A 9,119-nucleotide genomic window follows, 5' to 3' on the forward strand; every position below is an offset into this window, starting at 1 on the left:
TGCTTTTTAAACTTTGAAATGAAGTTCAATTAAATTTGGTATTTTTATTGTGACCTTTATCTGAATTGTACACATACGCAAATTCTAATATTTTTGCAGGAACAGTTTGAGAGAAACAAAATTTATTTATTTCTTAGAAAACCGAATTTTGTAAGACACATCAGGTTCACTCAACAGTAATAGCAAATGCAAAAAAAAACTAGATGTGAGCTAAATTTAGATAACTGTTTCTTTCTGTATAAAATGCTTTGAATAAAAACGGCACAGTTCATACTAAACTTTATTTAAAAAATCAAGTTAAAACGACCTTATAATATAAGGTTGTTTTGACTTGATTTTTTAAAAAGGTTGTTAACCCAGGGGGCGTTACGTTAAAAAAGGTAGCTTTTATGTATATCGAACCTTTTTCCCAATCCCTTGGGCATTACTCAATCGTTTGTGCCAAAATCTTCTTGATACCTCGAACCTCAACATCCGCAGTTTTAATTTAAATAGTTGTGTGGTATCGTGGTATTATGTGGTTTCTGTAAATTAATTTCTCATGTGGTGTCGCAGTTTTAATTTATTGTGTGGTATCACTTCCATAAATTAATTTCTCATCTGGTGTCGTTATTTTAATTAAATCTCGAGTGCTATCGGAATTCTCGTCCAGTATTGTCTTTCATTCAGTTTTCAACATTCAACAACTAGAGTAAGCTAACTATTATTCATTATGCCTCTTACAACATCTTTAATCTGGAATTATTTCAACAAAAAAATAGGTAAGTACTACTTACTAAGTATCATTTATATTTTAAACCTGTTCATCCATTTAGTACTTTGTGGTGTGCTGTTGTGTACAGTTGTGTGTACAGTTGTGTGGTCGCACAGATATGAAAATAATTTTTTGTATGGGAAAAAAATTCATATTAAAATAAATAAAAAAGTTGCAAAAAACATTTTTTTTGTATTCATAATGGGTGAATATGTGTTATTAGCAAAATTTTAAAACATAGTTACTCGATTTTGCCTCTATAACTCAAGCTAAAAATTTTAAACATAGTTTCCTTTGCATATTTCACCAGCTTGAAGGTGGGATTTTTTTGTGTTTCAAATTCTTTCAAAAAATATAGCATTTTTAATAAAAACACAGTTCCTCAAAACGACCAACCAAACTCCTAAACATGAAGGCTGTGGGAGCTGTTCTGGAAATAAAATGTTGCCGATATTTACCCTGCGTCAAAACAATTGATCTTTGACAAGAATAGAAAAACTCGATAATTTTAACGCGCTGTTTTGTTTTGTACGTTTCCATAATGAATCTCCAAGAATTCAATTATAACCTAAAAAAAGAGAAAAATAAATATGTCAAAAAATAAAAAAGTTATTTCGGTTTTACATCAGTAGATGTTCTTTGGCCCACCCTGTAGTTGTTTTTGTTTTTTATAAAGTTACATCTTAAATATTCAGGAGAATCTGCTCTGTGTAAAACTTGTGCAAATAAGCTTACCAAAAAGCAAATAAATACTATTGGTTTGCGAAAGCATATTCAAACACAACAATTTGTTCATCGAACTTCAAAAGAGAGAAGATCAGCTGAGATCACAAGCAGAGAAAGAACTAGACCTAATTGAGACAGGTCCTTCTGGATCTACAAGGGAGATAACCTTCAAACCTCTCTTCAGTATCGCTGATTCTAAAAATTTTAAGTGATTTATAAACAGAATATTACTAAATGCCAATATAAAAAATTTAACGACTTTCTCGCAAAATAAGTTCTCTCAACTCTACAATACACTAAAGGGAGTAATCCATGGAAACAGAGCTCATGGTTCTTAATCAGGTTGCCATAATCACCAACCACTGGACATCAAGAGCAAATGAGTAATACATGTCTGTGACATTGAATTATATCTTGTCAGACTTTATTCTAAAGAAATTCCTATTGGAAGTGTCTATTCAAAGAGCGAAACACTGGTGTCAGCATTGCAAAAGCACTTGACAACACACTCTCAAACGCTGAATCACTAAGAAAGATACACTATAAGCTCTGAGTGGTTGATCAGACATCAAATAAAGCATGTGCTCTAGAAAGCAGTGTGTCTTCAATAAACTAAAAAAGAAGACTCTGTCACATGCAGTTATTTCAATCTCAACACTGCACTGCAAAGAGCAGTTGAGGGTACCCAGGAACTGAAAGAAGCTTTTTATGAAGCCATTTCATTCATCACTAGGCTTCATAAATTGACAGCCTTCAGTGCTTTGTTGAAAGATGCTTTTTCCACATTAGATGTAACTTAGATGAGTGTTCTGCATTAGATGTATTGTCAAAATACCCTCCATAGCAACCACTAGATGGAACAGTCATTATGACATGCTGCATACCATGTTTCGACTGAAGATCCCACTCCATCAACTTACGTGATACAGAGAAAGTGATGATTTAAAGAACACCGTACCTACAGATGAGCAATTTTTTCTCTTTGAAGCTATTGTTTCAGTGCTAAAATCAGTCAAAGAATTACCAACCTTTTTATAATCCAGACACTCGGTAATCCGCCTATTAAATTGGAAATAAATAAGTACTAAAAAACAAGAAGACCCAAAAATGGAGGCATTAATGACACTTCGGCATGGTGGAAGCAGCATGAAAATGAACTACCTATTCTTTCAAGTGTTGCAAGGCCCTGGTTCCAACAACCTCTGATCATCTGAAAGGGCATTTTCTGCTTTTGGTCTTGTCATTACTGATCGTAGATCTTGACAAAGACAAGGAAGATAAACTTGGATAGTTAAAAAAAATATTTAACCTCCAAAAAGCTTTCTTACTTATATTTTGTTCAAAAAAATTTACAACTTCACATTTTTATTTTTTTCTTATTAACATCAAAGAGACTATGTGATCATTTGGTACCATACGATTCTTTTTATTATCGGTATCCTAAGGTTTTGAATCAATACTGATAGCATCATTAGTATGTAAGCCATACCTTATTTGAGACCATCCCTCTCGGTATCGGTTTACAAGATTATCTGGTACCTATCATTTACGTATGAGTCAATACCGATATAACCGATACCTAAAATACCAGTATCGCGTGATTTAGATATCAATACTATAAGGTATCATATCGATACCAAATGAGAACTGAGAGTCGATACCAATTATCTAGTGCTTTAAAGCGGTACCAAATTACTCGAGACCATCCCTCTCGGTATCAACCTACACGATACCAATTATCTAGTCCCTAGAAATAATTGCTGAACCACGTGTATTGCAAGAATTATGGTGCTAAATGAAGTTTGGCGACAGTATGATGCTCATACATAAAACTTTGAAAGTCTTTTTTTAGGTGTTAAGCGTAAACTTCAATAGCAGTTAGGTATGCATGAAGATTTGTTTGCATCGCATCTTCACGAGTTTATCTGTCATCAAAGATTTAATGAGTTTTCAGTATTTTCGGCGTTTCTATCGTGTGTTTCGTCAGTATACTCTGTTGTTGACAAATAAAACGACCATTTTCATTGTCACATCTTTTAAAAACATATTAGCAAGAACAATAATTGTGGTATACCATGTTTTATAATTTTAGTAAGTAATTTAACTAAAATAATTTGAATTTACACTTAAAATATAAATTTAAATTATTTTTATATAAATGATAATAGAATGCATAAATATTAACAATATAAATGATTAAATAATTAAATGTTAACAATAAGAATAGACAATAAAGACAGTAGAAAAAAATGTATTAAAAAAAAAGGAAGCAAATAACTTCTTTGAAATTTATCTACTTTGGTTTTTGTAAATATTTAAATATGAAAGAGAGCGCAAAAAGCTAAATAACAAATTTATTTTACGCCACATAACTGCAGGTTTACCCTATTTCAGTCCCGGGACAAATTTCTTTTATCTCAATCTTTTCTTAAAACAGAAGTTTTGGCGAGATTATCACAAAATTTTTACATTTTTGAATGTTTTCATAACATTTTATTTTCTAAATTTCTAATTTTCAAAAAAGCATTAAAAAACCTGGAAAAAGGGATGTCTAACAAAGAAGTAGCCCAAAAAGTTTGATGTCCCAAAGAACACAATATCAACCTGGGTTAAAAATAAAGACAAATTATTGAATTCACTGAAAAACAAATTGCACAAAATCTAAACGGAAGAAACTTCGTTCTGGTAATTTCGAAAACGTAGGCTGTATTCACTTGGTTTGTAGTGAAAAGAAGTCAACAAGAGCCAATCGATGGGGTAATACTAAAAGAAAAACACCAAAATTTGTAGAAGCATTGAAAGAATGTCGGAGCTTAGATCATTTGATTATTGGGTGCATAATTGAAAAAAAGAGTTTATTTTGTCTGTAAAAGTCTATTTTGTCAAATCTTGTTATATTTAAATTCAGATAAATACACATTCACTAGCAATTCATTTTTCCGACGTTTAATTCAGATCAAAATTCAATCTCTGTTGAATGTACCTCTGTGGCAAATGATATGACCGCCCCATGGAATTAGAATATTCTCCCAACATTACTCTCAAATTATAAACATTAAAAAATATTTTCAACGCTGATGAGTTTTTGGCTGTTTTACCAGTGACTACCAAGCAAAACGTACCATATATTACAAGAAAAATGTTCCGGAGGAAAAAATAGTAAAATCATAGACTAACAGGCATGGCAGCAGGAAGTGCAACAGGAGAAAATTTACCCATTTTTGTTATTGGTAAATTTAAAACTACCATGGCCTACTTAAAGTATACGGCCTTATATTCCGCATATTTGCCGAAAAAATAGAAGGCCATTAAAAAAGAATTACTGCGCTATAAAAAGCAAAGCAAATAAACAAAATCCGTCTATTCTTAAAAATACTTTCTATTCAACAACAACAAAATTTCATTTTAAGAATTTATTTCTTACATTTTTCTAGAAAAAAAAAAGAAATATCGTTCATTAAAAACTTGTTAATTTTATTTATGTTTAATCATGCTTTTTTCGTTGCCTTTTTTTAAAACTTACTATATTGTCCATAATATTTCCATCAGTAATTATTTTTCTTTTATTATTGAAGAATATATTACTGATTGTTTTGTTTATGAGATTTATCCCAAGTTTTTGGTGATCAGAACAAAGGATATTTTCTTTGAATAAAAATTTTTTTAAAATAAACTGAGCAGTTGTTCTTAATGGCAAATCAGTGTTGTTCATTACATCAAAAGTAAAGTCTAAAATTGCAAAAGCATCACAAGTATAATTACCCAGATTGGTGGATGGTATAGTCAATCCTCCCCTTGATAAAATTTCAATATATTGTTTATCTAAAGAATCATATTCATCTACTCCAATCATTAGTTCATTACAACATTTACCAAATCTTTTTAAAATTTTCTTTGCAATATAACCTGCAATATAAAAGGCAACTTCTCTGCTATCTTCTGACAAAGACAAATTATTTAAAGAAGTGCACTGAAGTTTTTCCAAAACATTGTTTAAAATATTTTTTTGATTGTTAGCCTTTTTGAAATCACTATTGCGGATGTCAATGCCTTCTTTAACTAAACTTTTAAATATCATAATTCGCTCCGAACACAAAACATCTTTTAAACTCGCCAAAAACCTGCCACCACTCATCTGTCTGTACTGTCCAAACCTTCTCTCTATTGGATCACTTTGAAATCTTGCAGTCATGACAAATTTATAACCATCATTTAAAAGATCTTCAATTACTCATAAAAATTCTGGTTTTTTATCATGCAAGATAGCAGCATTTCCTAAATAGCTATTGGAACAAAACTGGTTTTTACTATTAGCAATAATCCACCATTTATTAAACAGTTGTAAAAAGCCAACAGCATCCTCGCTTATAGGAAAATATGATTTCAAACCAGCTATTGTACTTTCATTAAACAAGTCAAGAGCTACTTGAACATTTTGTTTATATTTTCCTGGGTGTAGCCTTTTATTTGTTAGTTTTGGAGCTTTACGTAAATCTGCATCTAAAGCAAGATCTTTTTCATGGACGTCATGAAACAGTTTCAAAGATACTTCTCCACCTTTAAATGTAATATCATCTTTAAACCCAATAAACTCAAATGGGGGAAACAAAAACCTCTTTCGATTTAACAAGTTGTTTCTCACATTTTTAATTAAATGTACTGCATCATAGAATAAATAAACTTTTCTGCAGTTATATAAAATTGAGAAGCTATCAAAGCTTTTTTTGTATTCTAATAACAATTTATTAAATGCAGAAACATTGCTTGCATGATTATCGCACACAATAGCTCGCACAACAAACCCACTATTAAGCAAAAGATTCAAAGTTTCAAGAATCTCATTTTTTAACCAAGCACTATCAATTTTTACAACTGGAATAGCTTTTATAATGTATGGGATGTTTTCCTTAAAACTGTTTATCATAAAACAAACAACACTTTTATAGAGTTCACCAACATTGTTTACACCTGTTATAGTTCCACTAGAGTATTCGGCACATTTTTGTAAATACATTTCATCAAATATTATGCAGACATCTTGTGACATTTTGCCATCTTCAAGTAATAATTTTGCAGCTTTTAGTGTATCAATGTTACCAGAACAAATTTTATTTAATAAAGAAAGTGATGGTAATCGAAATTCTTCCAAAAGTACTTTGTAGGATTTCATAGATGCATAGCGCAATAATAATGCATACCGAATTAGGTTCCCAGAGTAAATTGTTTTTTTTAGATATTTTATTTTTTCAAGTTCTTCAAAAACTGAGAAATTTTTTTCTGCTTGACTTCTTAAATAGGCAGGAAAGTTTTCAAACATACTTTTTGAGTTAATGTACAATTATGACCATTACAAAACCATTTTGGTAATGGCACTAAACAACCCTTATAAAATAGTTTTACGTGTAAACTCTTGTCAACTCGTATACACTCAATAACTTCTGGTATAGAAAGTTCATTAAACAACATTTTGTAAAATACTATATGATCATTATGTTTTAGCATTTGGTAGCCACTTGGGCATGGAATATCAGCAATGCAATTTAAACTTTTTATTAAATCATTTTTAAAAAATTCACTGCTTTGATCATTCTGGTAAATACGTTTTGTTGGAGATTTTCTTTCCAAATTTATTGTCGGTATAGAAGATTTTGGTATAACATTTGGATGTATAGTTGGTATTGGCTTTAATTTCTTTATTAAACGAAATCTTTTTTCTTGTTTTCCATGTTTTAAATATTTTTCCTGAAAATGTTTTGAACAAATAACTGATGACTTAGTTGGTATCCAGTTTAGTCTATTTACAAATTTTATCCATTTAGTTCTTAATTCTTCGTTTACAGGAAATAAAAACACTGGCACCACATCATGCCTGGAATAATTAGAAAAACAGCCAACAACACAACATTTGTTAACCATTCTTTATTTTCAATATTTCAATTTTAAATTTATGTAGATTCGTTACACTTTTATTTAGAAACGCATACTAAACTGGCCTTCTATTTTTTCGGCAAATATGCTGAATATAAGGCCGTATACTTTAAGTAGGCCATGAAAACTACACGATATTTTAAGCATATCAAACAACTCCCATGCACATATTGAAATTAGCTAAAAAGTTGGTGTGACCGGAGACCATTTTACCTAATGGATAAAGAAGCATGACTCTTCTTTTCGTGCTCAGGACAGGAAAGTAGTGCTTTTAAAGGTTAATGTCAACCTGATATTTCTTCTCTCTAGCATCACATCTGTCCTTCATGTATCAAGGCGTAATACGAAGCTTAAAGTTTATTATCGTCGAAAAATTGCTTATCAATACTGTTAACAAAAGCGAACTCCACCCAAATATTTCTATCCTTCAAGCAATGAAAAATTTTTTTCTTCTTGGGATGTTATGTCATCAATCGTTTTTCTTCTTGGGATGTTACCCTGTCATCAATTGTTTTAAAAAATTTGGTTTCAACAAATCAAACTTGAGGTAGGTGGCAGAAGTTGATGATGATGACCCGTTCAAACCTTTGGAAGAAGAGCTTGACCGTTTGCGAAAATTAGATCTTACCGTCATCCAAGAAGAACTTTCATTGGTTTAGATTATGATGTAGTAACCAAATATTCACTAGCTACCGATGCTGAAATCAAAGCTTGGATTTTAGACCATAGTTTTGAAATTGATGATCATGAAGTTACGGGTAAGAAGCGAATTTATAGATGTTGAAGCTTCGCCACGCCCATCTAATGTTCTATTGGAAGATGTTTTTGAAACGCTGCAATATGCTACGCTATACAGCCCAAAATACAGCAATGAAATACAATCCTTAGCTCTTACACTTAAAGATCTAATGAAGATGGAAAAGATAAATGGTTTGAAGTAGCGCCAGGTTACAGATTCTTCCTAAAAATTGTAACCTGGTTGTTATTGGTTTTTGAAAGATAAATACAAAGTGGTTTTGGCGAAAGTAAGGTAATTTTCCTTATTTTCAACCTCTTTTTCGATATATCAAAGTCTCTATACCTCAAACATTTTCCTCGATCCCCTGAGTTTTTGAGACATCTAAAATCAGTTGTACTTATTAAAAATATCGAAATTCTTAGAATTTTTCAAAAAAAGCTCTACATTTGTTTTGATGTACAGCTTAACATTAACACATATAATGTTTTTATAATTGAATATTTATTGTAAACCACAACCCTATAGTTATAGAAATGAAATAAAATTCTAAAAAACTGAATAGAATTTTTGAGACACTCTGTTATTTATTTTGTTTTTAATTTTAATTTTTTAATTCTTGTTTAACTTTTATATCTCTGTTTATCAGTAGAAATTTGTATATTTAAAAATATTCAGATTGATTTTTTTTTTTTTAACAAAGCAGCCTTTTTTCCCCTCACTTTTCTAATTTTCAACACCCTAAAAATTAGAGCTCTGCGTTAGCCTAAAAAATTCCGACTTTGTCGATTCGGAACGTAATCATACCTAATGTTACGACGTAATGTCGAAGTCGAACCGTAATCTAACCTAATGTTACGACAAAGTCGGAATTAAGTCGGTATGAACCGTAATCTAAAGTAATAGTTCGTAATAAAACAAGACAAAGCTTTTAGTCAAAGCTTAAAAATGATTTATTGCAGTTTAAGTCATAAT

This window comes from Hydra viridissima, unplaced genomic scaffold (assembly GCF_058129835.1).
Source record: "Hydra viridissima isolate aposymbiotic clone 2 unplaced genomic scaffold, HvirCarnegie_v1 scaffold_3, whole genome shotgun sequence".
Lineage (NCBI taxonomy): Eukaryota > Metazoa > Cnidaria > Hydrozoa > Anthoathecata > Hydridae > Hydra > Hydra viridissima.